A 16,173-nucleotide genomic window follows, 5' to 3' on the forward strand; every position below is an offset into this window, starting at 1 on the left:
TGTGCCTCCTACTGGGGACCTGGCTATAACCCAGGCATGTGCCCTGACTGGCAATAGAACCAGCAACCCTTTGGTTCACAGGCCCGCACTCAGTCCACTGAGCCACACCAGCCAGGGCTAGTTATTCTTTAGCAGAGGAAAACTTCTATTTTCATTTTGATATGATTGCTTATGAAGGGTAGATGCTGTGTAGTGAAAGGGGGGAAATTAATTTACAAATCTTGCCCTTTGCAACATATGACATGACCTTTTGTTTTTATATTGTGGATTGTATTTTCTGTTAAGCCGATGATCATAGTCCCTCTTTGCCAGTTTAGGAAAAGAAAACACAGACCTTTTTGCGGATATAAGTACATGGTGGCAAAATTTTGTGGGATGATTGCTGATGTTCTAGGTCAGGCCTTTGGAGCTAGTTTCTTTTGAAAGTGACAAATATCAAATGTACTGAACGCAGTCTTGTGTGCCTAAGTCTCTGCTAGACCTAGCATACCATTTTTAGCTTGAGCTCATGGGATAGGATATTTCAGCATTGTCACTTTGGTTCGTCAGGTTGAAGGGAGGGAGAGAATCCATTTATAGTAAGCATGCTTGATTGAATGATCTCAGAATGGGCTTCATGGGCAGTAATAGTATTGATGAGAAATAAAGTTGGGTTTCAAAGTTATTGAGCCAGTATGCAAGTGCATCTCTCTATCCAGACAGTGTCTCCCCAGAATAATTCACAGGGTATTGTGAAGGATGGGTTAAAGGCTTTGTTTCTCCATCCTCCTCATCCAAGTTCTAAATACAGTACATATACGTCCTATCTGCTTTGAAACTCATTTTAGATGCAGTGAGTGGAAATTGAATTCAATGGTTAAAGGCACTTTGATTTCTGAGTCTTGGGAATTTTTGTGCTTCTGGATTTACAGTGCACCTTAATGAACATTGTTTTTTTCTTAAGTTCTCTTCAAAATGTTGTGACATGGACACTGGCCTGCAGTGTCCATGGCATTATCGATGAGACGAAATACATTCACATGGACTACCAAGTCCTGTGGAGAAAAAGGGATGTCTCGGCTACTCTCTCCAGGGGAGAACACCCTGACCCTTGCTTTGACAGGCTTTTATTGGGTTCAATTTACATAGGAATAAAGCTCATCAATCATTGTCAGGCAGAAATGATTAAACAATAGATAACAGTCAAAGAACTCTGAGGTCAGGGTCAAATAGCTAAAGGGCCATAAAACTTTGAGGAACAAACTCACTTCCTACTTGATCCCTTATTATTTAAATTGAGGGTGTTAGCAAAATAGACTTCACAGGATTTTATGCATTCTTTCTTAGGCCTGATCTCCTAAGGGAATCCACCCTTTCCAACACAGGGCGGTACCCATCACCAGCATTGTTTCAGGCTTAAGTCAGGCAGGGGAAGTAAGGCAGCCAAGGGATTAGGAGACTTCTTGCAGACAGGATGAGGACTCAGGCTATGTCAAAGCCAAGGGGCAAGGGTCCATCACCCTTTTTCTATAGTCCCCCAAGTCCTTCCCTGGGGCCCCCCGTGATCGTACCTGTCTTAGGTTGGTCATCCCTCCCTTGAGGAATCTTACCTGTCACTGGCTAAGGGATCAAGCAATGGGGGCCAGGCAGGGTGAAGTAAAAGGAGCAGAGGCCGAGCCCCTGCCAGGGAGATAAGCTTTGTCTCCTTAGTGGCTTATGGTCCCAAGGTTGCTCACTCAGCCTTAGCCATGGGAAGGTTACAGCTCCTAAAACCAGGCAGGGTGGTTCCCGACAATGTTGTAGAGGAGTTAGCAGGTTTTGCTGGTTATGTCTGTGGGCAAAGGAAGGGAAAGGAGGAGACAGCACAGATTCCAATAGGCCCTGGGTGGATCACAGAGTGGTAATTATTCTTTAAATACTAAATGAGGTTTTTACCTATTAGAAGCCCCATAAAACCAGTATCCACCATCTATCTGATTTTTCTGTTGATGTAATTTTAGGAAATCAAATGAACCAAGATGGAAATTAGGTTTCATTCTTGGTGGCCTGTGTACCTGGTAAGTTCTATTAGACTTAATAGAGTTTTGCAGGTGGAAACACAGCAGGACCTCAGCTGTCATCACTTCAGAGCACAGGCCCTTCATAAGCAGAGAATGCAGAATCTTGCTTTTCATCTTGCCATTTAAAAAGTCTTCATTTTCTGTGCCCAAGTTGTTTATCACATGCACGGAGAGGACAATGCAGGATATTGTATTTTGAAAAGGGAAAGAGGAGCCATTCAAATTCCTATTAAAATGAATTGCATGAGCTGTACATCATGTCCTAATTGTTGAGACTACTTGTAAATCATAGACAGAGAGGGCATTCTACTATTGGTCAGAGGTAAAATGGGAAATTTAATAGTTTGTCAAAGATTGATAAGGAAAGATTTCTGCTTGGAAGAGACCCTCACTTGGTGGGCAAATACGTTTTGAAGTTCATTAAGCTTATAAGCAGATGGAGAGTTTAATTAAAGTTACTAGTCATTATTCAAGTTTGCTTTCACTCTGTCTCTGGGACAGAAGTATATGTCATGGCAGTGATGTTGTCAAAACTTAGGTTTGACTGTAAAAACTGTGGATTTTTCTTTTACTCTCTTTCCATTTTCTCTCTCATCATCTGGGAGCTGACAGTTGCATTTCAGTTGTGGTCAGTTCCCTGTCACAAATCCTGACCAGTATAAGTCCCAGTGGTTAACTTCATTTATTTATTTATTTTATTATTTTATGTCTTTCCTTATTTTTTTAGCTGATACTGATTCAAGTTGAAATCAGTTATATTATTAAGTCTGCCAGGAAATTCCTAGTGTATGTGTGAATGTATGTAAATCTTACAAGTACACACATATATACATATGTGCAAACACTGTATTGATAAATACCACATTGATGACAGATTTAAATGTGTCTGTGTATATATGTATTAGAGAGTATTATCAGGCTGTTTATTCTTCCAGACTCTGAACTGTGTGTTGAGACTATATCATTCTTCTAAGCAAAGCCCTTCTTTCCCTCAGATTCTGGCAAGAAACCCAGAGAATGACTTCATTTAGGAGGCTGCATTTTTGATCTTGTGTAGAGCTAGAACACGCTGACATATGGTTCAACAACGGTATGCAGGCCCAGGCGTCCAGCACTTGTGGTGCTTCTGTTAACACCTGTTTATCAGATTATGGAAAGGCAAGCTGCTTTACTCAGTGTGTCCTTCCTACTGCTGGGTTGATGTGATCCTACCTGGACAGCATCCTGATATTGTTACACAAACAGAACTCTGAACAGGCACCGTCAAAACACAGAGAATGGACTTTTTCTGATCAGGCCTTTTATGTGGATGTAACCAAATATTGAGGAGACTTAACTATCATAGCCTGGAGTGCTTCAAAATTGCAGTCGTTGTAGACTAAGGCCAAAACTGATGAGAAGACCATCTGATTTTTTTGTTGGGTTATTTTTAAACTTAAGTGACAGAAAGAAGTGTTGGCACTTGGGAAGTGTGGACGGGACTTGAATTCAGTGGTTCTTAAAGTTTTACAGCTCATCAGAAACCCCTGGGGCCCTTTCTAAGTGGCATTTAAGCCTATTCTGAATCTGTGATATCAAATATTCTTTTCAAACACCCCGGACAATTCTTACTCAGGTGGTCCCTTGGTCTACTTTGGAAGCTCCTAAAATAGGTCACCAACCACATCATAGCCTTCCCTCAGAGGAATTAATTTCTTTAAATGTAAGTCATTTAAATTCCATAATCTGATATTGGATATTAAAGCAAAATTAATTATGCAAGACAGACCATTCTTTTGACAAAACACACAGATTAAGTTATATCTAAGGTCTTTGGAATGTGTAGTACATTGGGCACAGATCCACTGACCTAGATAACACTGGACTAAACCCCTTCCTTGCCTGCCCTCCCAAGTAGAAATTGGCCAGGGTGCAGTTTCTTCTCAAATCCATGGCTGTTGTTCAAATCTGGCAGTGAAAAGGGCTTTTAAACTTGAGTCACGCCTAATGGAGACTTTTGACCCAAGTGCTTCAGAGTTAGACCTTTTGTATTTTAGTTGATAAAAACTGAGGTATGACAATTTTTACATTTTGTTACTTATTTCTTACTGAGTCTCCGGGGTTTGCATCTGTTTCTGCTACCCATTAGGTGTGTGACCTGAGGCAGGTGACTCAATGTTTTCACGTGTTGTTTCCTATGTTGTAAAACAGGGGCAGTAGAATTTGTAAGCTTCTTATAGGAATAAATAAAATAATATGTGAAGTGTTACTTCACTGTCTTCCACATGATTAAGGCTCAATAACTGTTGTCTGTTCTTACCCGGGGTGTGTGGGGTGCAGGGAAAGTTACAAATGGTTGAGCGGCAGCCTTAGTCTAGAGCTTCTGCCCTCAAATTTGGCAGAAAGTGTAATTAAATTACCATCGTATCAATAGGGAGGGCTGAAGGCCATAAGGAAAGAAGAGGAAAATTATTTTACTTTTTTAAGGAGGAGAATGTGATTGCTTATGGCTTTTTGCTGCATCTGGAAGGAAATCACAGAAGGACAAACTGGAAGAGGTAATGATAGGGTGTAATAGTGTCTGACATACAGAGAGTACCCAGGAAATATATTTGAAAAGATGGAGCCTTGCATGTGAGTTCTGGTCCTGTTACCTTTTGTGAAATGGGCAAAATGACAATGACCACATGGGGTTGTGTGGAGTAAATGAATACTGTATGTAATTTGCTTAGCAGGCCATTTGGCACCTTGTAAACTCTCAACACCAGTGGCTAGTCATATAATTACTCTGTATTGGCATGGAGGGGATAGAAAGACTTCATTTGGCAATAGAGATAGTGAAGGCATTTTAATACTGAGCTGAGGCATGTAAGTTTTATTCACTTGACAGTTGGGAACCATGGAAGCTTTTTGATGAGGTGCACAAGCATCGAAGCTCTGTCCTCTCATGATTTCAGTAGCTTGCTTGGGCAAATAGCAGAAAAATAGTTTCTCTCCACACCTGTCTTTCTGTCTGAGAGTCAGACCTTTTCCAGAAGTCCATAACACATTTTACCTTGGGACAGGAACAAAACAACAAGCCTAACAGGATGATTTCTTTGTAGGGGCCTGTCCTAGGCAGTGACAGTGACCAAGGGGTATCTTATTTAACATTTTAAAAACCCACTGCTTTCAGTATTGCTTATTAGCCCTCATCTCCTCTGGGCATGTGACCTTACTAGAGCCAGCCATGTGCCTGTCATACAACACCAGGTGAAGACAGGTTCCTAGGTGGCTGCCACTGCCAGTCTAAGCTCTTTTGGACAAGTTATCTCCTCTCAGCTCCACCAGGATAGAAATTCAGTTGTCTCCACTGTGGCCACTCGACTGGCAAGTGACAGAGACCTGTTTAAACTAACCAGAATGAAACAGATATTTATTTTAAAGTATGATAAAGAATTCCAGGACAAATGGAGAAATGCAGTCCCCAAGAAGGATTATAAGGGCTGTTGAAGTTGTTTTTGTGGAACTTTACCTTAGTGCTCTACTTTCAAGGTGACACCACAGACAGAATGTGTATCTGACTGGTCACCTACCAACCTATGAATGATCTTTTCTTCAACCAAAGTCCCTCCTTAGCTTTATTTCCACCTCCGTGTGGTGGGGAATGGGAGGCTGTCAGCAGGAGGGCAGGTTGGGGTGAGTCTGGCAGACAGAGCACATGTGGCAGATGTAATTGTGGTACAGGTTTGATATTCTCCCACTGTAATAGCCTGGCAGAACCTTTGCCAAATGATTGATTCTTCTGACCTTTTGGTGGGTGGACACATTGCTGCCCTGTTGACCTTGGGCTGAGCTGTGGGGTTCTTCTGGTCAGTGGAAACATGTGAATGGAGACCTTGACTGTGCCTTCATAGCTCTACTTGGGCTCTGCTCTGCCACCTGCTGTGAGATAGCATGCCCCATGTTCTCAGGTTGCTGCTGGCCCCGGGATGAGAGATGTGTGGAAGGGTCTGGCCCCAACCTGCTGCTCAGTGCTGTCATCCAGAACACCTGATTGTTGTCCACCACCAAAGCTTTCTTTTTCTGGGTTGGGGGAGCAGGCCACACAATATTATTGTAGCATAAATCTGACCTGTACAGCTTCTAGGCTGACTATTGTATATGCTTTTCACCCAGAATGCTGAGGGAAGGAGCCAGAGTGATCAGCAAGGTGGAAAATTAAATCAGTCTCTTCTGGAGTCTTGTAAACTGCTTGTTTGACTGAAGCCAAAATGTAGTGAAGCACCTTATTCAACCATGCCTGAGTCCAGTGTAATAAAATGACCTGCTCTTTCACAAAACACAACTTGAGCTTTCATGTTCTGATTATCAAAGGGAATATACTTTATTAGACTTAATTTAAAGGTATAATGTCTATGTCAGTCAGATAAGGTAAAAAATTGTACTGCAGACCTTTCCCAAATTCCCATAGGCTTAAAACATCAAAACTCTTCCCTCAAGTGCTGACAACATGCCTTGCCTGGTGTTACAGCCCCACGTCCGTTTTGTTCGTTTTGTTCGTGTGCCGGCGTGTCAGGTTCCAGTCAGGTCTGATGATTGAGATTATTGTTCAGCTTGAGCTCAGTGCTTTCTCTCCATTAGTTGTGGCATAACAGAAGTAATTCAATTTATTAGTGGGCCCTTCTTCAAAAGCAGCTTATATTTCAAAGTGTGCTTGAGGACAGAGTGGGGAAAACTCTGAGCTGAACCTCAGTGTCTCAGAAGGAAAAGTTGCTAGGATGGAGCAAGTTTTAAAATGCATATGGTTTTGCATCATGAACAGGGGCTGTGTACCCTGATACAGTACAACCTTGCTGCAAAGATTAGATTTTTCTGGCAACTTCTTCTGGATAGCTTCAGGGTGTGTGTGTGTGCGTGTGTGTGTGTGTGTGTGTGTATGGGTGTCATAACCATGATTTTAGATTTACTGTCTCGGAGGTAATTGAGCAGCAGTACTGACATTCTTCTTTCACTTTGTCAATCCATCTGTCAGCCATTCAACAAATATTTATTCTCTGCCTTCTTTTCAGGACACAATCAAGTGAGTTTTTTTTGTGTGTGTGTATAATCTTTCATACAAGGTTGACAATTATGCAAATGGATGTGTACATTTTACAATACAATGAAAAATCATTTAAAACCTAGAGTTGTTGTTAAATTCCCTAAGTTTCCACATGATGCCTCAGTTAGCAGCTTTCTATAATATAGGTTGAGGGTTATTCTAAACAAACATTAAATTCAGATTCATCATTAAATTTCCTAAAACTCCAGGTAGCTCTTCAATTAGTTGCTTTCCTCAGTAGAAGTTCTTAAGGGGCGACAATATCAGCAAAATGGTTCTGGGTCTTTAAATAATTACTGCGCCCTTGTACGGTTCCCCCAATACCCATACTCAGTCCTGCCTGTGTTGGTCCAGCCCCCAGTTTTAAATCTGGCCATGGGGATAGGAGTGGGGGAAGTATTTCAGGGCATTGAGGCAGATCAAAATGGCTGTCAAACTGTTTTATTGGTTTTATGAATATTTAATGTACGCTTACTGGTTCAGGATGCTGGATTCATTTAAATGTGCATATCTGTCTTAGGGTCTTAAATGCCTCATGCTTTATGGGCACATTTAAATTTCAAATCCTGTGATCTGTATTGTTATGTGCAATGAACAATTGCTTAGATTACCTCAAACAGCTTCCCATCCATTATTGTTTAGCAAAGACCAGGGTCTTGAGATACTAGGCTAGGTAACAAGGTAGAACAGAGGAAAATCTCCAGTATGAGGTATTGCGTGGAGCTCATCTTAATGGCAGAGGATGGGGCCTGAGGCTTTAGAGAGACTGAGGAATATAAGAACTTAAATCTGCATGTGTGGGGGTTGTATGTGTGTGAGATTGTCCTGGGTTGTTTTTCAGCAGTCATGGCTTGAAGAGTTCTGGATGTCTTTAATATAATAGCAGTAGTTGCAGTTATGCTATTGATAGTCATTTGTTGAAGGAACATTGTATTCCTGGTCCAGTGCCCTACTCTTTGCATGGGATATCTTGTTTAGTTTATCCCAGCATTCTTATGAATGCACTGTTAATATTTCACATGGCAAAAGAAACAAAGTGGTGTCTTTATGTTCCAAACACTTAGTAGTATTTCTATAGTATGTGCCAAGCTTACTTCTGAGTGCCTTTAACTATTACATTGAGCCTTGCAGAAATCTTACATTATTTCTACCGGTGAGGAAACTAAAGTGGAGAAAGTTAAGGCACCTGTTTAAGGGTCACATTCAGTGAATGGTGGAGGAGGACTTGAACTTGGGCTCTCCATCTCCTCCTGTAGGCTACTTAACTATGCCCAGTGTTAACCAGCTGGCCTGGTGGTGGCCCTTGTATGTGCAGTTGGACCATCTTGCTTATGAGCTTGTGTTCAGTAGCCAAGACAGTGTTCCACCTCTGGTATGGCAAAACAGATTTAAAGACAAGCTTTGCTTGTTTTTAACAGAGAGCAAATCTGTGCTCCAGTAGAACTACATCTGGTAATAACTCATTTTGCTCAAATTTGACTTGGTATAGTTCAGCCTCTGTTTAGCAGCCTCATAGGTTTTCTACTTGTTTTTGTTATTGTTGTTGTTGTTTATAATTTAAAATCTACCCTTGAAGTCTCCCCTGACCTTAGGGAACTGTGAGTTACATGGAAGGCTGCTTAAAATTATATAAAGCTACGATTAGCTACCTAGGAGAAAGAACATATATTAAAAAATGGGTATCCTTATGGGGTGTCTTTTGTTTTCTATCTCCATGGTTCTCTCAGTTTGTTTCTGATCACTGGGAGGGGCTCTGGAGAATAAATTTCATTGCCTTACTGCTTTGTGCCAAGTACCTTGCGTATCTGTGTTTTGCATGCCTGATCTCAGTTACCTTGGGCAGCAAGTGTATCAGAGAGTTATGGTTTTTTATCCCTATTTTATAAATAAAGATGCTGAAGCTTATGGTGACCAATAGTGAAGACAGGGTTCAGACTCACATCTTCCTGTTCCAAATCCAGTACATTTTCTTTCTGCAGGGTTGCCTCAGATTCAGGTTCTATGTGACCTGCCTGCTAGTTTGGTTGTTAACGGCTGCTGCTTTCTCAGATTTACTTACATTTATTATTAAAAGAAATTCCATTTTACTGGCTGTAATCCTGTTTCCAGTGCAGCCTAGAGATGGAATACATTGTAATGGGGATAACCATTTTGCAGTGTCATCTCTCATCTGAACTAATAGGAGCATACGAGCTTATATATTGGCAAGATTGTAGGGACCCAGATGATGGGCTTCATTGTTTTACTGAGCAAAAGTAGTTTATGCCTCCTTTATTGCCAGTGCTTATTGAGAACCATATTGCTCTATGGTCTCAGTCATTACCAAGCAAGATGAAAGATACAGTGGCTGTTTATAAGGTTAAGGGGTCCTATGCATCCATCCAACAAATATACAGGGTCTGGCAGAAGTAAGGCTTGCTTGAGTGTGGTTGCTAGGCTGTGTGAATATCTTACATGAGACGGACGGCAATTTGAACATTTCACCTAAAATGTCATATGGTGTGCTTGAGTGTGATATTGTAATGTTACTGAATTACATGCTTACGATGTAATAAAAGATTTTTTAATAAAATAGGGGCATTATTTGTGCCAAGCCCGGTATATATAGCTCCTGTCATATGCTGGGCACTATGATAGGCACTGGGGGCAGATGTTCACAAAGCAGATCAGTTTTCTGGTTTTCCCTAGAAATATAAATGAACCAAGTCTCATTATTTTTATTTTTATTTTTATTTAGTTGTAGGCTGTATTATTTTATAAAATCTCTGGTTATAGGCAATCTTTAATCCCTGAAAATACCACTGTGAATGAAGATTTCTCAGTAGCAAAACTGATGCATTTAGTTCCCTGGGGATTTCTTGCCTGCTGTCGAATAACCCTAACTTTGTTATGAAATCTGTAAGATGACTTAAAGATTATCTAGTCAAGCTCTTGTATTTATTAGGTGAGGAAATTGAGGCCCAGGGAGGGGAAGTTCAAATAGCCGGGTAACTTTGTTCAGACTAGAGCTTCAGGCTTGTTATTTTGTGTCTTTCCATTCCTGAATGGAATTCATGAACCTCCCAAAACTGGTGGACTCTTACTCTATCCCATCTACCTACTAGACACTTCCAGCTCTACTGCTTCTTAAGGTTTTGGGAACAAGGACTCCTTGGCTACATATGTTGAAATATGTTTATACATTATTTGAAAATGAATTGAAGCGGGACATTGGTGGCTGTTTTTGCAGCAGCCTTGGTGAGAGATGAAAAAGTTGGGTTGATGGTGACAAGGGGGGAGATGCAGAGAAGCACCCAGATCTTCACGTGGCAGTGAGACAGGAGTGACACTCTCCTGTGCTGCTCTGAACAGCTTCCTCTGTAAGTCCATGTGAAAGTGGAGCTTTTGAGGGGAGGGAATGTTTTGAAAACATTAATTTAAATTTCATGTTGTGAAGCTTTTTGGTAGGTATAAGAGTTTCATCAATGGATTTTAATTTTTGTGTATATTTTTATGATACTCTAAAAAATATAATCCTAAACCTATTTCATTTAAGTCACTAAAATTATTTCATGAAAAATTTTAATAAGTGATTGAAAAATTTCATAGAATACATTGGTAGGTATAGAAATATTTGATTTTAGGGACAATTGAAATACTTTTATATACTTACAATTTTTAAAAATACAAAAAGATGGATTGCGTTTTGGCTTTAGAATTATTATAATTTTAATTTGTAGTGAATTCTGGTAAGAGAACACCAGTGTTGACGCATCTTAAATCTCAAATTTGTCCCTGAAAAAAATAGAGCAACTAGGAAAACTAAACTACAAAACCACAAACTATCTGCAATAAAACTAGGTTACAAAGTATCTTATTCAGTCTCAGAATAATATGTGTGGATGGGAGAAGCCACCGAACAGCTGAACCTTGTATGGAGTTGGCCCTGGAGGGAAGCTAGGGAGGATCTGAATTTCCCCAATCAGCCACAGATACCCACAGGAAATCTTGGTGGGCTCGTAGGGGATGTGCGTCCAAAGCTGAGAGCAGTTTCATAGGACATTCCGTCCTGGGTGAGGGCAAGATCTCGGTAGAGTCAGGTCTGGTGATGTCTGGGTTTCATCGTGTTACAAACTAACAAACCAAATGTCCCCTCAAGGTAGAAATCAAGCATCAAGGAGAAAGTGCTGGGAGTAGAACCTGGGTTGACCAAGATGGAGCAGTGAGGGTCAAAGAAAGAGGAGGCTCAGAAAAACGTGTGTCAGCTGAAAAGACTGATCTGTGAGAAAGCAGAGGGTCACAGTTTTTAGAATCACTTTGTGAGGACAATAAAAGCAAAGGATCTGGACCTTTGAATGGGAAAATCTCAGCCACAAACCTCACTTGCCCCCATGTTTGGGAATATTTACTTTATATAAAAAATGAGCAATAGGATTTGTAGTTGAACTTCATGCAGAGTTATTATAATTAAAAAGAAAATGAGGAATAGTGCTCACAAGGGTTGAAAATGATAATTCTGACATTTTAAAACAACAAAAATATTAAGAACATGGGAAGAGATGTTAAAGGAGCATATACATCAATATTAGAGAACCTCAGAAATGAAGATTTTAAGAGAAAGATGGCAGAATTCAGGAAGAAGGTAGAAATAAAATGATTTCAGAAATTAAGAGTAAGGTAGGAAAAATGTAAGACTAAGTAAACACAAGTGTTAATACTTAAAGAAAAACAGAGGAGATGGAACATTTTAATAAGCAAAGAAAAATATAGATGTGAAAACATACTTAAGGAAAAGTTATATAGAAACTATCTAAAAGTGAATCAAATATATACACTGGTAGTCCTACCTACAAGCAGAAATTGAAATTAAGCAGAAAGAAACAATATAAAAGCCATACATAATTTATTGAAACAAGAGTTCTTGAAGCTATATATTGAAAGGGCCACTTTGTTCCTCATAAAGTGATATCAAATAATCACTGAGACATAGGATAGTCTGAGTGTGGTCTTTAATGAAAGGATAAAGAAACACGTTTGAACATCCAGGCAAAAAGATTTTATCACCATCTCTATCAGTATATCTTGGAAAGAAGATTAGATTCTCATGAGACTTTTTGAACATCAGTGCTTTATGACAAAAAACAGTCAATGGAGTATCATATTTAAAATAACTGTGGAAAGAAAATGTGAGCCATGAAAGTTATAACCAGCCAAACTGATCTTCAAATATAAACCAGCAGGCCGATTGTTGTGAAGGTGCCAGAAATCAGGAAATATTCCTGTGACCTCTTCTTGAAGAATCCAACAAGCTTCAGACTACCTTCAAACTTGGGGAGGAAGCACTGATGATCTGAGTACAGGCAAATGCCTAAAAAGGTTGAAGAAGGATCTATTTCTTTGTAGAATTATTTCGGCTTACAAAGCTGCAGTTTTACCTTTGTGATCACGATTGTAGTTTATGGTGGATTCAGTGAAGATCACACCAATGGTGATAGCGCTTTTCCACCCCAGAAGGACCCATGGATCTGGATTAAAGGCCAATGGCTTTACAAACAGGGAGACACTTAGATGTAGATGGACAGGATACAACCTGTGAAGTAGTTTTATCAAAAAGACAGGGAGCTTTAAGTCTGATGGAGCTTCTAGATCTATCAACTTACAGAAAATTGATAGAGAAACATGTTAATGCCACAGGGCTTTATTTACCTAAATTGGCAAAATCAGACACAGCATAATTTATAATACGAAAGATTTAGTTGTAAAACAGACGGGATAAAGGAGATGAAAAAGGAACCTGTAGATTAAAAGGATTTCAGAGTACATTAGTTTATCTTGATTTTTTGGAATCTGAATCAAGCAACCAAATAAAAAAATTGAAAAGAATTATAGCGTAATTGGAAAATGTGAATATTGGATGTATAGGAATCAGTAATTTATATTTCTAAGTGTTTCATGATAGTTTGGCTTTTATTAGTAATCATGAAGAAGATAAATTAAGGAAGAAAAGGTTTGAATGACAAAAGAGAGTACATGGACTGCTAAATAACTCACTTGAAATTTTAATATGTGTGTTAGAGTTCACCAGAGAAACAGAACCAATAGGATATATATTTTTACATATATACATATACACATACATATATACACACATATATGTACATAAAGCAAGTTAAAATGAGAGACTTGTTCCATGGCAGCGATTTTGAACTGGTATGCCATATGAATTTTCAAAGCATGCAATACCTGGCACTGTGGTTGGGGGCACTGGCTTCTTTTCCCTGCCAATATAACAGTAGTCATCTGGTGTAAACGAATCAAAATTATGCCTGTTGTTTCAGTCAGATCAGCAGGAAAATACACTATATTTTTTGTTTGCTGCAGAATTATAGTAATTGTTTTACATGTGCCGTGAGATGAAAAAGGTTGAAAATCACTGTTATATGAAATCGCCTCAGGTGATTGACTTTGGAGGCTGAAGAGTCTTACGAGACCTGGCAGAGCTGTTGGTGTAGGTCCCGTCCGAGTCCGAAGGCCCATGAAGACCCACAGTCAGTCAGAGACTGACCTTATTCCTCAGCCTTTTTGTTAAATACAGGCCCTCAACAGATCGCATGATGCTTAGCCACACTGAGGGGTCTGTGTGCTGTTCTCAGTCCATCCATATAAATGCTGGTCTCATCCAGAAGCACCCTAACAGACACACACACACACCTAAAAGTAATGTTCCACCAAAATCTAAGCAGTCAAGTTGACACATAAAATTAATCATCAACATAAAAAACACATTTTTTATTTTCCATTCCTTTGTTTTTTTGGTTCTGTCTGCCATAGGTGATCAAACAGTAATTCACTGGTGTTGAGTCACTGTGGTCATCAAAATGGAAAACACAGGTTTTGCTGCTCAGTACATTGAGGCTCCTGGTCGCTGGGGATTGCTCCAGTAACATCTACAGGGGTTCCTTTTTTGCACTTATTTTGTTAGGGCAGTAAGAAAATGTATGTGAGTGTGACTTCCTAGGGTTCCCAGGCCATTTGAAGAACTTGATTACTTGTTACCTGTAACTCTTTTATGAGACAATTGCATTTTTTTTATTCACTGTGAACGTTAATGGGCTTATTTCTTTTTGTATAACAAAATTTTTAAAAATTGCTTAGTGTTTTTTAAATACTATGTTTTTTACGAAATTTTTCTACATTTTCTAGTATCCATCTCAGTGTGGATTTACTTTAACTATTGATAGCTAATCTTAGCCTTAGGACTTAATTTTTAAAATAGTATTAACAATAATAACAAAATCATCTTTGTTCTGTTCTCATTTGTTTTCAATCACTTCCCATTTGTTTGCCCTCCTCAGGTTGAAGGAAAATCAGAACTTTAAATTCTTTTTGCATTTTTCAGTCCTTTGTGGTCCTATTTCTTTAATTGTCAATACAAAAAATTGAGCCTTAAAAGATAAGCAACTTGTTATGAGTTAAGAGCTAAAGAGGAAAAAACAGGATGACACTAGGGTATAAGAAAGAGGCTTAAGAAGGGGGAGAGACAGTAAGGTTACAGAGGTATAACAGAGTTAGCAGAGAGTAACAGGTAGTGAGTTGTGTGGACAAGAGTGGAGCAATGACCTACTGATGATTGTACTGATAGAAAATATTCTCCCAGGAAGTATGCTAAGAGCTTTGTAGTTCTGTGCCGCTAAACTTCATGGCACCTTTATGAGGTGGTCACTGTTATGTCCTCCATTTTACAGATGAGTAAACAGAGCCCTAGCATATTATGTAACTTGCTCTGGGCAGGCTTAGCTAAATCAGTGCAGGACCATGACCCAGTAATAATTACCTGTCTCTTACCCATTATAGTAATGGGGCTTATTCTTTCTCCAGGGCGTAGGTGTCTGTACTCGAGACAGATTAAGTAACTGTGGAGAAAAGAGTCTCTGTTTTCTGACTGAGTTGTTCAGTGAGATTGTTTTTGGAATAGCTCCTCTCAGGCAACATTCTTGTCTCTTCAATCCTGTCTCTTTGACTTCCTTCTCCATTTTTTATTGTTCTCATCTTCACTTTCCATCCACATTCCCAAGTATGAAGAAAGTCACGGTTGGGTTTCACATTATAATTGGGGAAGATAAAAGGCAGCCTGAAAATAATCTGGCCTGTTGGGAATCTTGGCTTGATGTTTAGAGAATATCTTTCTTGTCCCTGGCTTTTGAGTTAACTTTTCCGTTAATGAGGAGTAACACGTTAATGTTGTCCCTGAACTTTATTCACTAATAATTCACTGATGGAAGCATTCACAGCCAGCTCTGGTAATAAATGTAGAACAGCGACCTTCTGTAGAAAAGGAAAGAAAAAAATCTTTTCTGTTCTCCCAGGGATCCTTCCTGTTTGGCAAAATCAAATAGACAAGAAAAATAAATCAGGCACTTGAAGGAAAGGAGCTACATCTTGAGAATGTTATATTTGTAAGGATTCTAATTGCCTCAAAATTTACTTTCCAATTTAAGCAATGAGGAATTTTCCAATGCGAGATTATTTTTCACATGGCCACCAATAGGGTATTTTTGGTGCTAAAACAGTTGCAGGTTTTTGGTGTAGCAATTTCTTCCGTAACTGTGTTCTCAGACCTTTCCCCCCAAAAGAAGACACAGGAAAGGCAATATTTGTTTTAGATAGATCCTTTATATGGCTGAGGGTGTTTGAGAACACTTTAGCTGTGTTTCTCTTCAAGGGTGAATGTCCATTCTCTCTGGCAGTTAAAGGTCAACACCCCTGAGATCTTTGTGTTGTATTTTCAGTCAGGAGTTCTTGGGGCATTTGATAACCCCAGGTTGAATATTTTCCCCCTTTCACCTCATCCTGTTACTTTGTACCTGGAAGTTTGGTTACATGGGAGATTGATGGAGTTGGAATTAACAAACCAGTTGTCAAGGGTTATATTAATCAGTGAAATGGTATTAGTCACTGCAGAGGTGTGAGTAGAAATTAACTGTGGTATGCATTTTTAGTGTAAGAAATGTGTATAAGTAAAATGAAATAGATTTTAACAGAGGTGATAGAAAACAAAGTTTATTGTGGTAATTTATATTATTTTTATTTTGT

At 39.3% G+C, this 16,173-nt stretch overlaps 1 protein-coding gene across 3 annotated transcripts in view; it reads left to right on the forward strand.

Moving 5' to 3' along the window:
• Positions 1-16,173, forward strand: part of PTPRG (protein tyrosine phosphatase receptor type G) — a 708,699-nt gene that overhangs the window by 229,081 nt on the left and 463,445 nt on the right. The gene's annotated exons all lie outside the window — the stretch shown is intronic.

This window comes from Phyllostomus discolor, chromosome 7 (genome assembly GCF_004126475.2).
Source record: "Phyllostomus discolor isolate MPI-MPIP mPhyDis1 chromosome 7, mPhyDis1.pri.v3, whole genome shotgun sequence".
Taxonomy (NCBI): domain Eukaryota; kingdom Metazoa; phylum Chordata; class Mammalia; order Chiroptera; family Phyllostomidae; genus Phyllostomus; species Phyllostomus discolor.